This window comes from Peromyscus leucopus, chromosome 2 (genome assembly GCF_004664715.2).
Source record: "Peromyscus leucopus breed LL Stock chromosome 2, UCI_PerLeu_2.1, whole genome shotgun sequence".
In the NCBI taxonomy this organism is placed as follows: domain Eukaryota; kingdom Metazoa; phylum Chordata; class Mammalia; order Rodentia; family Cricetidae; genus Peromyscus; species Peromyscus leucopus.
Genome location: NC_051064.1, coordinates 11,344,029 through 11,362,031, shown reverse-complemented (window position 1 = coordinate 11,362,031; position 18,003 = coordinate 11,344,029).

The following is an 18,003-nucleotide window of genomic DNA, read 5'->3' as shown; positions in this document are numbered from 1 at the left end:
TGAATGTTATATCAGTTTTATAAGCTGATAACTAAGAAACACTCTGTAGTGAAATTGATACATCCCATACACAGACTCTGCCTTCGATTTTAAGTCATCATCACCATCACTGTTGTAGTCACTGTATGCCAATGCCCCTCAAATTTCTACTTATCCCCAGTTTATGTCTCAAGACTACACATTCACATAGATCCTCCTACCTAATGACTTCACTTAAAATTTGAAATGTTAGTTAATAAAATATCTTCAAAAGCAAACTCTATAACTTCATGCAAAGTTGTTCAAGTGGAACTGTTTTTACTCAATTTATTATACCAACAAGCAAGGCTGAAAATCTTTTCAAGACAATCATAAGTTGTTTCTCTGTTTTGCTACATGTTCTTTCTCACAAACACAAGAGGGTTCTTGGAAAGGTTGCACCAAGACAGAGTCCAGCAAGAAAAGAGTTTCAGATGATTTCTGCTACAAGAGAACATTGTTGACAAGTAGATTGCTTAGTACATGAGAGCTGATTCTCAGTTCTGTTTCTATAGCCATGAGATTTTCTGCTTCTAGAATACTGTTAATGACAAATGCACTGTGGTCTCACTCTGATGAAACCTAATTTGTCTTTAGCATCACTTCCTCATCCCATGATTCTACTGTATCACAGTGCTTACTTTATTTTAAAGACACAGGTATTGGCATATAATAGTGTCAACATAGTGTCTAAAATACTAATATTTTGAATAAAACTAATGGTATTGCTCTTGTATTCCAGAAAAATCAGACCATATTCATAAAGACTTCATGATTGATAGATGAACAGATTAAAAAGCAACTCCTGAGGACTGGGAACTTTAATCTGGAAGAGACACACATAAGACCAAGAGCTATGAGATGTCAACAAATATCTGAAGGGATAACTGAAGAAGAAGTATTAGATGTTATTTACATTGCAGCTTCATGTTAGCTAGATCTAGAACAAAGGTAGCACTGCTCAAAGATAGAGCAAGCACCTTAAGCAAGTACTTACTCGCTCATCTCGGGAAGTGTGCAAGCAAAGGTGGATGTGCTGTTCACATAGAAGTATAAGCTTTCTTTTCCCTCTGATATCAACCACATGTGTGGTTCTTTACACTAATACTCAATATCTGTAATGTTGGTGATAACACAAGAAGCTCTGATCTTTAATCTATACAAAATAACTTCTATAGAATTAAGCTCAAGAATATTTTTGCAAGATACTTTGTTGAAAACTCACAAGAAGGGGAGTATTAATTAAGGTGCTATATCAATGAAGTGGAGTTTCCAAGTTTGTGTGTGTGTGTGTGTGTGTGTGTGTGTGTGTGTGTGTGTGTGTGTTGGGGAGAATGTTGCTTCTCAGACCTATATGGACAACTTTCTTAGAAAATAATATAGCATAAACAGATGTATCTATCCAGATAGCTTGCATATATTACTGATTAAAATCTAGTGGTGCTTAACAAAAGAATTTTCTTTAGCATGCAACAAAAGGGAATCTACTTTAATTGGGGAAGCCAGGCATATTAGTCAGGGCTTCCAAGAAAAATAGAAACAATGGTTGTGTACTGTAATATTTTTCTTAATTATAGGAAATTAGCCTGTCAAGAATTCATATTTGATGAGCCCTCTCCTTCTGCTTTTTGTAATAAATAAACTGCTTTACATTTGGAAGTTGGGTTGCCATTAATGGGTTGAGATGCAGTCATCATCTTCATCAAGGCTATACAACAGGATTTATGTTAGCCTCTATGTGCTACTACCTTGTTTGTGTTCTGGTGTACCCTTTTTACAAAGAATTGTCTTGTTGAGATACATTTGCTTTGTTTGTATGATCCTTTGTGCCACATGGAATGTATTTTTTTTAACAGTTACACTGAAGAAAGGCACAATTGCTTTCTAGAAAATTACTCACCAGAGTATAAAGGCTGGAAAGTCCTACTACTGTGGGCAGGCTGAAGATGCAGGGAGACTTCCAAAGCCATTTGCTGATGCTTTCCTCCTGATGAGGTAGGAGATGCTATTTCCTTCGATTGAGACAAAATGATCCCCTGATAGGATGAAGCTCGACCATTCTAGAGAGAATTGGTTTACTCAAATTCCACCCATTTAAAATAATTCCTTTCTCTCTCTCTCTCTCTCTCTCTCTCTCTCTCTCTCTCTCTCTCTCTCTCTCTCTCTCACACACACACACACACACACACAAACACACACATACACACAATCTTTGTAAAAATGCCCAGATTAATGTTAATGTTTTCCAAAATATCTGTGCAATGTGTCCTATTCTATTGGACTCATAAAACTTAACCATCACAAGCCAAGCATGGAATCACTCTTATAGTTCCAGCTCTCAGAAACTGATAGAGGAAAATGACCTGAGCCCAAAAGTCCAGGCCACTCTAGACAACACAGTGAGACTCAGTCTCAGAGAGAAGGAAGTAGAGAAAGCAAAAGATCATTAGAAGGAAGAGAGGGAGAGGAAGAAAAAGAGGCAGAGGAGGAGAAAGAATCAAGACAGATGAGTGTCTAACCATAATAACTCAACAGCTGCTACCTATGAGCCAAAAAAGTGCCAATTTAATGATGAATTGCTGAGTATGACTAGTATAATGCAACCCACTCAGTTGTTAGACACATTTTATATATTTTATTATATACAAATTGCAGATGGGTACAATTTTAGTCAAATGAGGATATTCTAGTGTAGATTTTTCCATGCATATTGTGAGTTTAAGAAATAGACTGAAAGAAAAATGAAAGATTGACTTTGGCCAGGAGAGCAGGTAGGCTAACTCTAGACCTTCAACTCTTCTTCTGCTCCTCAAAATGCAATCCCCCACTCTCATCCTTAGCTCTGCATCAGACAACCTACTAAGGCCTCCTCCTCCAGATTGCCCCTATCTCCAGTGGATCACACAGAATTTTGCCACTTAATCTCCCTCCCCTAACTCACTGCATTTTCCAAGTCTCCAACTACATCAGGGACTCCCTGGACACCTACAGGTCATTCCTTCCACGAAAGTACATAAGATAAATACCGATCTTCACCACTCCCTCCAATTCTCCAAGTCCAATTCCCCATCTCATTCCAGCTCTTTAGCAAACCTTCTGCTGTGGCCTTTCTTAATTCTCAGAAACTAGGGAACTAACTAAGCAGATCCTGGTGGAACACCTTGATTTCCTCTCTTTTGTTAAACCCAATCCATTACACACAGCCTTTTCCACATTCCTAAATCTCGGGTACAAAAACCTGAAACACATTTTACCTGGAACTCCCAGTGCTCACACCTATCATGACCCCAGAAATTTTTTCTACAGCAACACACAGCCACCCCATTCTCCTATAAACCAGAGGAAACAAAACCCAGAAACAAATTATCCACGCAAAAAAGACAGAAGCTGATACCAGGACCTAGAATAATGATCTTTCCATTCCTAGATATCACAACACCAGGGTAAAAACACAATCAATGACAGCCATGACAATATGTCTCCACTAGAGCCTAAGTAACCTTACCACAATAAGCCCTGAATATTCCAACATATCTGAAACAAAAGTAAACGACCTCAAAATAACCATTGTAATATGATAGAGGTCCTTAAGGGGAAAATGAAAAATCCCTTAAAGAAATCTATGAAAAACAAACAGTGGAAGGAAATGAATAAAACAAGTTCAAGACTAGAAAGTGGACATAGAATAGATGAAGAGGGCCCAATCTGAAGGAAATATGAAAATGAAAAACTGCAGAACTCAAACAGGCACCACACAGTCAAGTTTCACAAACAGGACAAAAGATGAAAGACAAAAATCTCATGTTTTGAGGACACAATAGAAGAAATGGATACATTGGTCAAAGAAAATATTAAATCTAAGAAACCCTTAGCAAAAAAAAAAAAGGTCAAGGAAACCTGTGAGAGTATAAAAAAATGAAATCTAGAATAATAGGAATTGAGGAAGGAGAAAAAACCCAGGTCAAAATCACAGAAAATGTTTTAAACAAAACCATAGAAGAAAATTTCCCTAAACTCAAGAATGTGATGCCTACCAAAACACAAGAAGCAAACAGAACAAAAAGTGACTGGACCAGAGGAGAAAGACCCCTTGGCACATAATAACAAAAACACTAAACATACAGAATAAAGGGAAAATATTAAAATCTGCAAGAGAAAAAGAACAAGTAACATATAAAGGTAGTCCTATTAAAATTACAGTGACTTAGAACAGCCTAGACAGATGTACTTCAGACTCTAAGAGCCAATAAATGTCAGTCCAGACTACTATACCCAGCAAAACTTTTAATTACTATAGATGAAGAAGGTAAGACAAAACATGCTAAAACCAAATTTAAGCAATATCTAGTGACTACTCCAGCCACAAAGAAGGCTCTAGGAGGAAAACTCCAACTAAAAATGGTTAACTACACCCAAGAAAACACAAAGAATAAATAATCAAAAGAAGGGCAAATCAGAAGTGGGAAGCACAAATACAAACACACCACCATCTCTACCACCAATAAGGACAACTACCAGAATAACAAAATAATAGGGATAAAAAATTATTGCTCATTTATATCACTCAATGTCAATGATTTCAATTCCCTAATAAATAGTCACAAACTAAGAGAGTGGATGTGAGAAGAAAATCCATCCTTCTGGTGCATCCAAGAAAGATACCCTAGTATCAAGACTAGACATTCCATCAACATAAAGATTTAGAAAAGAATATTCCAAGTAAATGGTTCTAAGAAGCAAGCTGGCATAGCCATTTTTTTTCTTTTTTTTTTTTTTTTTTTGGTTTTTCGAGACAGGGTTTCTCTGTGTAGCTTTGCGCTTTTCCTGGAGCTCACTTGGTAGCCCAGGCTGGCCTCGAACTCACAGAGATCCGCCTGGCTCTGCCTCCCGAGTGCTGGGATTAAAGGCGTGCGCCACCAACGCCCGGCTTTGGCATAGCCATTTTAATAGCTGACAAAACAGACTTCAAATTAAAAGAGATAGGAAGGATATTTTATACTACTTAATGGAAAATTGCACTAATATAGCATTTCAGTTCTTTTTTTTAAAGATTTATTTATTTATTATGTATACAGCATGTATGACTGCAGGCCAGAAGAGGGCACTAGATCTCATTACAGATGGTTGTGAGCCACCATGTGGTTGTTAGGAATTGAACTCAGGACCTCTGGAAGAACAGTCAGTGCTCTTAACCTCTGAGCCATCTCTCCAGCCCCACATTTCAGTTCTTTTTTTTTTTTTTTTTTTTTTTTTGGTTTTTTTCGAGACAGGGTTTCTCTGCGTAGTTTTGCACCTTTCCTGGAGCTCACTTGGTAGCCCAGGCTGGCCTCGAACTCACAGCGATCCGCCTGGCTCTGCCTCCCGAGTGCTGGGATTAAAGGCATGTGCCACCACCGCCCGGCCCACATTTCAGTTCTTAACATGTATTCCCCAAACACAAATCCATCAAAGTTTGTAAAAACAACAAAAAACAAACAAATAAACAAAAACACTACTACAGCTTAAATCACATATTGATCTTCACACATTGTTGGTGGGAAATTTCAATATTCCACTCTTGCCAAGAGACATAATATACATTAAAAGAAAAACAAGAGCAAATTATGCTATAAACCAAATGGAATTCACAGATATTTATAGAACATTGAAACAAAACACTTAAGAGTATAACTTCTTTTCTCCACCTCATAGAACTTTCTCCAAAGTTAAACATATACTAAGACACAAAGTAAGTCTCAACAGATACAAGAAAACTGAAATGACAGCTTGCATCTTATCTGACTGCCATAGATTAATAAGACAGTTGGTTACATCTACATCTGGTACCCAACGTGACAAGAATCCATTAAAAACCACTTGGCTTGGCGGCAGGTCTGCTTTCCCGCAAGGGCAGCAGGCCGAGAGGTCGGCTTCTTAGTCCGAGCGGCGACTCCCTAGTCCGAGCGGCAGCTTCCTAGCCTGGGTCTAGGTCTGCTTGACCTCAGGCTAGACTATCTGTGAGCTGCTTGCTTAAAGCCTGCTTGCTTAAAGCCGGTGCTACAAACAACTCAGACCAGCCCTGCCGAACAGGGCCCTGCCTGTAAAGCCAATGCACGTGGTTGGAGCTCAAGGAAGCCAGATCCAAGCCTTGACTCAGCACAAGAGGGAACACGTGGCTGGATTTAAGCCTTAGCCGGGTATGCTTTCTTGTGTGTTCATTATCTCGATGGCTCGAATGTATAGGTCCAGAAGGACAGAGGAAAATTAAAACCATATGTGACTAACATAACTATGAATCTATGAAACTATGAATGGGGTCGAGACTTGTTGCAACAATGGAATACTCAGATTAACATCCCTCCAATCTCAGAAACAAATCATAAACTAGCACATGTTACTGAGAGAAATATTAGATGTTATTGTTCTAATGAGTGGTCACCAGCCATCCATATTATACAAGAACAGGGCACAATAACTGATGATCTTCCAATGACACCAACAGCTCTACCTTTAAAATGGTTAACAGACAAGTCTGTATGGGTCCAACAATGGCCTTTAACAACAGAGAAACTCCAGGCTTTAGAAGAGCTGGTAGAAGAACTGTTAAATGCTCAGCATATTGAAGAATCAACCAGCATGAACATCCCATTTAAACTAACTTGTACCAGTAACACATGCCTTTTCATTTAATCAGATAATAACTTGCCAAAAGGAAACATCCCCAAAATTAGTCTTGGGGAAAGGGTTTTTTTTTTTTTTTTTTTTTTTTTTTTTGTCTTTTAGGAGAATGAAGGTTAAGGAATCTGAAGAACACTGGACAAATGAGACAACTGAAGAAAAGGGACAGATCATCTATCCCAAGAAACAGAGTGAAACGGTGTATGGGTATATATTATCTAAAAAATTTTTGTCTTCCTAAATGCTTGTTTCTGCTTTTCTCTAAAGATTTAACACTATTGGTTTTCTAATAGTCCCAGTTCAGTTAAAATTTAAAGCTGACTTTGGAGTTGGAAAATGGCTCTCTCCTTCTTTAAACTCAAGCATGTTGTTAAAAGGAAAATGCAAACTCCCTGTATCATGCCAGAATAAAAGAGCCATCTTCTGCTATGGTACAGGACAAAAGCAAAATTAATTAAGGGACTATTCTATTACTAATCTCAACTCTTTGATTCTATTCTGATTCTTTAAACTCTTCTTAAAGTATGAATTTTATATCAAAATTTACAAGATTAATATATAGAGAGATATTTATACATTTTAAACCTTGTTAAGATATGAATGGTCATATAGAGTACTAACTAATTCTTAAAAAAAAAGGCTTCAATTACCTGCATATATATGTCTTTGTGTTCGAGGCTCTTATCAGTTTTCTGCAGGAAATCACGGCCAGTCCTAACATCAACTGAAGTCTCCAGAAAGAAGATGGGGCCCCACAACAACAACAATTCCATGTGGACAATAATAATATCATTAAGCTGACAAACATCATCCACAGATCAGCTTTGAACTACAAGGTGCTCAGAGCAATTTTGAGATGACTAGGTGAGATGATCCAGTCTCAAAGACTACTTGAATAAGGACTTGAGATAAACCCTGAACTTTGGCATTATACACAGACTGGATAATGAAGGATATAGTTACCTTTCCTAGAATTTGACAATTAACCTAAAATTTTTCTTTCAGGATAAAGAAAACTTCGCCCATACCCAGCAGGAAGCAATTTTAAGAATACGACGCCCACATTCCCAAAGAGGTGGTGTGGGGTGGGTGGTTTTTTGGTCTTTTTAATGGTTTTTGGGTCTGGGATAATTTTCAGTGTTTAGGGGGGTTGGTTACAAGTTATTGTCAAGGGTTAGGAAAAAGGCTAAGGAAAGGAGACTAGATTTAAGGTTCTTACTAAAAAAAAGAAAGAAAGAAAAGAAAAAGACAATTACTAGTTTTAAATACTTTACATTGGATTGGATTGCTTTATATTGTAAACAAATTTGAAATTGATATTGTTAGAAAATGCTATATGTATATTTCTAATTGTATTTATACCATTCATTTAGCAATGTAATGCAATTTTCTGATCCTTGAATGTTATTATTACCAACTATTAGGATATAAAGAAATGAAAGTTAGTAGTTAGACATTACAATAGAACTGGTAGTCATATTAGATATGCTTTAAAAATTGAGCAGAGATGTTTTAGACAGGTCATCTTCAAACACTTCAGAGATCTATAGAATATGGCATTTAAAATGTTCTAATAACTTCCAGCACTCGGGAGGCAGAGCCAGGCGGATCTCTGTGAGTTCGAGGCCAGCCTGGGCTACCAAGTGAGTTCCAGGAAAGGCGCAAAGCTACACAGAGAAACCCTGTCTCGAAAAACCAAAAAAAAAAAAAAAAAAAAAAAAAATGTTCTAATAACTTAGAAAATTTTTCTTTTTTGAGACATGTCGGCTCCTGGCAGTATCAATCTACTTCAGAGAAAATATGGGCATTGAAGAAACTGCATATGGAGTCAACTTTCATTGTGGCAAAAGTTAGCTACTGGACAATAAAGTATCCTCAAATCAATAGGACAAAATGGACAGACAGAACACGAAACAAGGGACTACTGATTCTTGCCAAAACAAGTGTGGTTATGGCTTTATCAAAAGGCATCTTCTGAGGCCAGGACAATATGGCCCCATCCCTGAAGTGGCCTTCGCAATCCGGCAAAGGTAAGGTGCCCTTTTCTTCGAAGGCAGCTTAACAGGCAGAGGGCCGATGACTTCTGTTGTGCAATGGAACAGCAGCTGAAAGCTCATGCCTCTCAATAGTAGACTGGCATTTAATAGAGGGATGTGGAGAAGAAGGGGATGCTGAGATGAAGCCATATATACACAGCCAAGAAGAATGGACAGCTGAATTAAAAAACTGTCAACAATTTTCAGAATTTAAAATCCTGAATCATGACAGGGCACTAGTGGAATTCAGGTGTTTCTGGTACGTGGACTGCTCTCACCCAATGTGAGGTTGAACTGTTGACCTTGTGTACATCCTACTTCATAAATGAGTCTGTCAGATACACTAAGCCTATAGACTGAAGATGATGCCCCAACACTGCGGAGAAACCTCAGGTGACTGCCCAGGCAGCTGGCTGTTTCTGTCAACTCACAAATTTTTTGGAAGTTGCTTGCATGCACTTCCTGTTTTTGTTTTTGTTAGCTAATATTATTCCCTTCTTGGGTCTCTGAGGGAGTTGAAGATTAGTTAGTTATGGTTGAAGATTAGTTAGTTATAGTTGAAAATTAATTAGGATAGAAAGTGCATTAGATACATCTTTGATTTACCAAAATAGGATACATAATGGAATTATTTTCTCTGATTTGTCAATTACCTGTTTAGGTATTTGTTACTTGTATATATTGTATATAGTTATTGTACTTTTGTATATAGTTTTTCTTTTGTTAGTTATAACCTTTTGCTTTTTTTTTTCTTTTTATTAAAATAGAAAAGGGGAAATGTGGTGTGGTATTCTAATTGTACTGAAATATGATTTTGATTGTATGTTAATAAATAAAGTTGCCCGGGGGGTCAGAGCTATTAGAGTCATAGACAGAGTGTGGCGGTCGTGGCACACGCCTTTAATCCCATAGATCTCTGTGTGTTCAGGGATACATCCAGCATTAGAGACATATGCCTTTAAGACCTAGGGGTCTGTACATTCAGACAGTGACGAGGCAGTCACGTGTTTGGGTTTACAACCAATGAGAAGGCAGAATGACTGGAAAAACGACTTACGCACAAGAAATAGCTCTCTTTCGAGAAGCTGGGACACCGCAGGTGGAAGGGTGAGATTTTAGCTCTGAGCTCTGACCTCTTGGCTTTCTCTTTTACATTGTTTCTGTGTTTCTTATTTAATAAGACGGTTGGTTACATCTACAATCAGTAACTTTCATAAGCATAAAATACACGGCTTTTTGGATGTCATAAATGAGCTTTGTAAGTGGAGAATTCCACAATGCAACATAAGTTCAGTTCAATGTTATGACAGTTATACTAATGGAAATAAATTCTGTTACTAGAGGAACTTAAAAAGGTAGAATATTGATTATATGACTAAACATGTATCAATAAAAGCAGTCTAATGGGTACAGAAGCACAGTGACAAAAACACAGCTCACAACAGTGCTGTCATATGTACAGTAAATCATAGACTCTCCAGGCTTAAGAAACCCTAAGGCCATTGTTTTCATTGTTTTCTCTGACTCTCTTCTATAAACACAGTGGCTATGTGGTTACTTCTCCTTATTTCCCTGTGAACAAATTTTCTGACTGAGTACTACTTTCAAACATCATTTTCACCACCACCAATGATTATTACTGAAAACTCATCAAAGCTTTCAAAGCTAATAATGGTTTCATGCAACTTCAGATCTATTTTGGAAGTAAATGGCTAATGAATGTTTCCTTTTATGGGTAAAGAGCCACCATATACCAATGCTATTAGCAATATGTATATATGGCATTTAACATGCTTATATTTTTTCAAAAGATTGGTAACATCAGTACTATATAGCCTATGTGCACCTGTGGCTGATAGCAGAGCTTTTTTTTTTTTTTTTGGCTGAATTTTGAAAGTTTTAGTGACTACCATGATAAAAAGTTTATTTTCTTGACAAGGTATATCACAATCTTCTTTTATGAAGTTAAATCTCAAATGGCCTAGATACTAGAACTGTTCAGCATCTTAACCATCAGGGAAATGCAAATCAAAATGACTCTGAGATTCCATCTTACACTAAGTACAGCTTAGTGTAAGTAAGTACAGCTAAGATCAAAATACTAATGACAGCTTTTGCTAGAAAAGTTTGTACTCCCACCAGCAGTGGGAGTACAAACTTGCACAGCCACTTTGAAAATCAATACAGTGGTTTCTCAGAAAATTGGAAATCACTCTACCTCAAGACCCAACGATATCACTCTTGAGCACATACCCAAAAGATGCTCAATCATACCACAAGGACACTTGCTCAACTATGTTCATAGCAGCTTTATTTATAATAACCAGAACCTGGAAACAAACTAGATGCCCCCTAATCAGAGAATGAATGAAGAAAATGTGGTATACTTACACAATGGAGTATTACTCAACTGTTTAAAAAAATGGCATCACGAAATTTGAAGGCAAATGGATGGAACTATAAAAAAAAATCATCCAGAGTGAGGTAACCTAGACCCAGAAAGACAAATATGGTATGTATTGACTCATAAATGAATATTAGCTGTAAAGGAAAGGGTAACCAAGGTACAATCCACAGCCTCAGAGAGACTAGGTAACAAAGAGGGCATAAAGAAGAACACCTAGATTTCCTTGGGAAGAGGAAATAGAAGAGATATCCCCTGGATAGACTAGGGAAAGTTGTGGGTAGGAACACAAGGTTTGGGTTTGAGATAGATGGAGGGGGAGAACAATGAAAGAGATGTCTTGAGGCAGGGGGCATTTGGGGGTTCGATAGAAACCTGATGCAAAGGAAACTCCCACAAATCTACAAGTATGACCTCAACTATGACTCCTACCAATAGTGGATAGGTAGCCTGAACTGGCCATTTCCAGTAATCAGATTGGTAAATACTCCAATTGTCATCAGAGAGCCTTCAACCAGTAACTAATGGAAGCAGACACAGATATCCACAGCCAAGCATAGGCCAACCTCAGGGACTCCTATAGAAGAGAAGGAGGAATGATTGTACAAGCCAGGGATGGCAAACTCATCACAAGGGAACCCAAAGAAATGGCTATCCTTGGCTCATAGGAGCTCTCAGACACTGGACTGACAGCTAGGGAGCCTACGTGGGACTGACCTCAGATGCCTACATATGTGTGAGAGTTGTGTAGCTTGGTTTACTTGTAAGACTTCTAAAAGTGGAGGTACCTAGTGCACTGGCTGGTTTGGGGAACTTATTCCTCATAGTGTGTGGCCTTGTCCAGCCTTACTACAAGGAGAGGAGTTCAGTCCTATCACAACTTGATATGCCATGCTTTGATGACACCCATGGGAGGCCTGCCCCTTTCTGAACAGAAACAGAGGAGTTAATTTGGGTGGGGCAGAGGGGAGGTAAAGGGAGGGAATGTGAGGTTAGAAATGGGAAAACTGTGGTCAGGATGTAAAATAAATGAAAAAAAAAATTTAATTAAGAAAAAAGAGAAAAATTGTAGAGCTCTCATACTAATAACCAAAAATATACCTGAAAGGTTTGGAACAGACTGAAGAAATCACACTCAAAAGGATTAGAAGGCAAGAAATAATCACACCCTGGGCTGAAATCAATGAGATAGAAACAAAGACAATACAACAAATCAATAAAAAAGGGCAAGTTCTTTGAGAAAATCAATAAGAATGATGAAAAAACCTTATCCAAATTAACTAAAAGGCAACAGAGAAGATCTAAATTAACAAAGTTATTAGTGTAAAGGTAGTCATAGAGACACCAAGGAAATTCAGAGAATTATAAGCACATGCTAAGATACTCAACTTACGCAGACTTATAATCCCTAGCAAAGTAGAAGGCATCATCAACAGACTCCCAATTTAAAAAAAAAAAAGAAAAAGCCCAGGGCCAGATGATTTTAGTACATAAAATCTAACAGACAATACTCCTAAAATTATTTCACAAAGTAGAAACAGAAGAAAGATTGCCCAATTTGTTTCTTGAGGCCACGGTTATCCTGTAAAGACTGAAGTAAGAAAGAAAGTTGCAGATCAATTTTCCTTATGAAAAAAGATATAAAAATACCCAATAAATTACTTTCAAACTGAATCCAAGAACACATAAAATAGCTCTTATAACATTTTCATAATAGGCTTCATCCCAGAGACACAGGGATGGCTCATTGTATATAAATCAATAAATATAATCTACCATATAAAAAACAAAAACCACATAATTACCTCATTAGAGGCAGAAAAGTTCTTTGACAATGTCCAACAGCCTTTCATGATAAAAGTCCTGAATAGATCGAGGAAACAAGGGACTTACCTAAACACAATAAAATCAATATACAACAAGCCCATAGTCAACATCAATTTAAATGGTGAGAAACTGAAAGCAATTCCAATAAAATCATGAACAAGCCAAGGTTGTCCAATCTCTCTAATCCTATATATTCAATATAGTATTTGAAGTAATAGTTAGAGCAGTAAGAAAACTGAATGAGATCAACAGTATACAAATTGGAAAGGAAGCATTTTATTTGCAGATTATATGATTATTTATATGTGTATATATATATATACACACATATATATTTTTTTACTTTTTTATTTATTTTTTAAATTACACTCATCACTCATGATATTCATTACTTACACTCATGATATTAATCACATTTGTGGTATACATAGATTACATTCACAGCATTCATTCAAATATATATATATATATAAATTTTAAATGTTGAATGTCATTTCTTGAAGGGGGTAGGAGGTTAAATACAGGCTTACAGCACAATGGGAGGACCCCAGAGGGCAGAAGTTTGCTACTGATGTTTTACCATCTTGCATCTAAGCTGTTAATGCCCCTTATTCAGGATACACAGACAAGGAACTTCCCTTAAGCATTCAGGAGGGTGAAACCTGGCAGGGAATTAGCATTGGGAGGATATCAAGGTCAAGGTCTGCAAGCAAGGCAACAGTTACCCAAAACGGGGGCCAGGACCCTGCAGGTCCCCCCCTTTTATTAAAAAATGAGCTTCTGACTTGGGTTGCGTGGGACGTCAGCAGGTCACCTTACCCGTCATGGAGACACCAGCCCAATTTACATATATTTTTATCTCCAAAAAATTCACAAGGAATCTCCTACAGCTGATAAATACTTTATGAAAAGAAGTAGCTAGTTATAAAATTAATTCACTAAAATCAATAGCACTCTTATATACAAATGACAAATGGACTAAGAAATAAGGGAAATAACACCTTTCACAATAATCTCAAACAATATAAAATATCTTGGAGTAATTCTAGACAAACAAGTGAAAGACTTATATGATAAAAACTTCAAGTCTTTGAAGAAAGAAATTGAAAGTTTCAGAAGATAGAAAAATATCCCATGCTCATTGATTGGTAGAATCAACATAATAAAAATGGCCATCCTACCTAATAGAATTTTCTACAAATTCCAAAAGAGTTCTTCCTAGGTTTTGAAAGGACAATTTTCAGTTACAAATTGAAACACAAGAAACACAGGATTGTAGATGTAACTAACCGTCTTATTAAATAAGAAACACAGAAACAATGTAAAAGAGAAAGCCGAGAGGTCAGAGCTCAGAGCTAAAATCTCACCCTTCCACCTGCGGTGTCCCAGCTTCCCGAAAAGAGACCTATTTCCTGTCTGTTCGTCTATTTATAGTATTTTGTTCTGCCTTCTCATTGGTTGTAAACCCAAACACGTGACTGCCTCGTCACTGTCTGAATGTACAGCCCCCTAGGTCTTAAAGGCATATGTCTCCAATGCTGGCTGTATCCCTGAACACACAGAGATCTATGGGATTAAAGGCGTGTGCCACCACCGCCACACTCTTGCTATGGCTCTAATAGCTCTGACCCCCGGGCAACTTTATTTATTAACATACAATCAAAATCACATTTCAGTACAATTAGAATACCACCACACAGGATACCTAAAACAATCCAGAATAATAAAAGAAATGGTGATATCACCATCACAGATTTCAAGTTGTACTAAAAGAAACTATGCTAATAAAAACATTATAAAATTGACACAAAACAGACATGTTAATAATGGAATCCAATTGAAGACCAAGGCATAAATCCACACACCTATGGGCACCTTATCTTTGAAAAAGAATGAGAAACACACCTTGGAAAAAAGATAAAAACTTCAACAAATAATGCTGGTCATACTTGATGGCTCCATGTAAAAGAATCCTAATAGATCCATACTTACCAACCTGTGCAAGATCCAACTTCAAATGCATCAAATTCTCAACATAAAACCATATATACTGAACCTCATAGACGAGAAAGTGGACAATAGCCTAGAAATCATTGGCAAAGAAAATGACCCTCTGAACTGAATGCCATTAACGTAGGCACTAGGTCAACAATAAATGGATGGGACCTCATGGAACTGAGAAGTTTCTGCATTGTAACAGACACATTAGCCAGACAAAGCTGAAGCCTACAGAATGGGAAAATACTTTTTACTAACTACACATCTGATAAAGGGCTAATATTCAAAATATATTAAAGAACTAAAAAAAAACTATATTAAGAAAACAATTAATCCATTTAAAAATGGGCTACAGTTCTAAACAGAGAATCCTTTAAAGAGGAAACTGAAAAGGCTGAAAAACAAAGAATTGCTCAACATGCCTAGTGATTTGGCAAACGCAAATCAAAACCACTGAGAAGTTTCATCTTACACCCATTAGAATGACTAAGATCAGTAAAACAAGTGACAGCTCATGCTGAAGAGTATGTGGAGCAAGAGGAACCATCATCCATTGTTGGTAGGGGTGTAAACATCTACAGCAACCATGAAAATCTGTGTGGTGGTTCCTCAGGAGGATGGAGTTAATCTACTCCAAGATCTACCTGTACCACTTTTGGGCATAAGAAAATGTGATACATTTACACAATGGAGTATTACTCAGTTATTTAAAAATATAAAATCATGAAATTTGCAAGTAAATTAATGGAACTAGAAAAAAAGTCATCCTGAGTGAGTTATTCCAGACCCAGAATGACAAATATGGCATGTGTTAGCATATAGGTAGATATTAGCTGTTAATTAATTAATTATCAAGTTAAAGTCCATAGAACCACAGAGGTTAGCTGTAGTTGGACTTTTTTTTTTTAATACCACCAGCCCCCAAATAATGGCACAGAGACTTCTTATTAATTTTTAAAGCTTGGTCTTATCTTACCAAGAACCTCTTAAAATTTAAGTTAACCCATTTATTGTGATCTATGGCTCCTTACTTCTCCTCAGTACAGTATGTCCAATTTTCTCCATGCCTGGCTGACAAAATCTATGCCTCTCAGATTCTTCCTCATCTGCCTGGAAGTCCCACCCATCCTCTCCTGCCTAGCTATTCACCATTCAGCTTTCTATTAACCCAATCACAAGGATACATCTTCACATAGTGTACAAATATGTTGCAACAGGTACCTATTGATTAAGGGGCTAGTGAGGAAAGATTCATCTCATTAAGTAAGGGAAATAGAATAGATACTTCTGGCTGGGTGGGGAGTGTGGCTGGAATAGGAAGATCAACTGGGGAAGGGGAGGGGAGAAGGTGATGAGGGAGGAAATATGGGGAGAGACAGTTAATGTTAAGACTATTTGGAGAGGCATGAAAACCAAATTCAGTAGAATCTTCCTAAATCATATTCATATATGAAGGCAATCTCAATTAAACTGCCAAATATTTAGGGAGGCAGAATCCTGACTAGCCATATCTTGTCACCAAATGAAGCTTCCAGTATCTGGGATTGAATTACATCCAATTGAGTTGTTGGTCAAAAAGGTCCTGTGGGAATTCCCCAACAACCCAGGCTGTTGCCAAGATTATGTGTTGTTCTTCATAAACTGACAGAAAGGCCCCACTGCTGAAAACACCACCTATGAAATTCATTGAATACTGACAGTTCAAACTGGTTCTTGAACTTTCACACCTATGTGCTAGTATCTTTGGTACAGGAAGGTACTCTGTACCAAAAGAGAAACATAAACACTAAGTTAACCCATAATTCTTTGTTCTACAATGCTGACCTGCCTGGAAGATATACTAGGGCAATGGTAACACAAAGCTTGTGGGAGTAACCAACCAGTATCTGATTTGACCTAAGGGCCACTCCACTAGATGGAACCTGTACATCATGGTACTACTGAGTGACCAAGAAGCAGAGACTAGATAGCCCAGTGTCCTAAGATAATGCCAAATACTACTGTTCTAAACACACACACACACACACACACACACATACACACACACACCAAACAAAAAAGCATAGCAATAAAATGACTTGAAATCATAATCTGCAGTACGCACAGATCATTGACTTGATCAGCTATCATCAGAGTAGCCTCCTCCTGAAACATGGAAAGAAATACGGAGAACCCCAGTCAGACATTATGCAGAGACCTTGGAGCACTCAGCCCTAAATGGGATGTCTCTATTCAATCCCTCCCTTCAGGGACCAGGGAGTGCAGCACAAAGAAAATGGAAAGAGTGTAAGAGTCAGAGCATATGGAGGATACCAAGAAAACAAAGCCCTCTAAATCAACATGAGCCAAATTCAGAAATTTAGGCAGCATGCACAGGGCCTGCATGGGTCTTACCTAGTTCCTGTGTATATATGTTATGGCTTCCAGTTTAGTGTTTTTATAAGATTCCTGAGTGTGGGTTTCTTGATTCTTAGGATCTTTTCCTACTGTGTATTTGTCTTGTCCAACTCTGATATGTTAGGAGTTTTTTGTCTTATATTTTATTTTATTGTTATCTGTTAGAAGTCTATTTGTTTCCTAATGAGAGAAGAAAGGGATTAGACCTGGATGGGAGTAGAGGTGGGATGAACTGGCAGGAGTAGAGGGAGGAGAAAGCATAATCAGGATATCATATATGAGAAAAATCTATTTTCAAAAAAAAGAAAAAAGATACAAGAAACTAATATTTTGTGTGGTGGTTTGAATGAAAGCAGCCCCCATAAACTCAGAGGAAGTGGCACTATTGGGAGTTGTAGCCTCATTGGAGTAGGTGGGGCCTTGTAGGAAATGGGTCCCTGGAGGTGGACTTTGAAGTTTCATATGCTCAAGCCATGTGAGTGTCAATTTCTCTTCCTGCTGCCTGCTGATCTAGATGTAGAACTCTCACCTACTTCTTCAGTATCATGTCTTCCTGCAAGCCACGATGACTCCTTCTATGAAAATAATGGACTAAACCTGTAAACCTGCAAACCAGGTCCAAATAAATGTTTTCCTTTGTAAGAGTTGCTGTGGTCATGGTGTCTA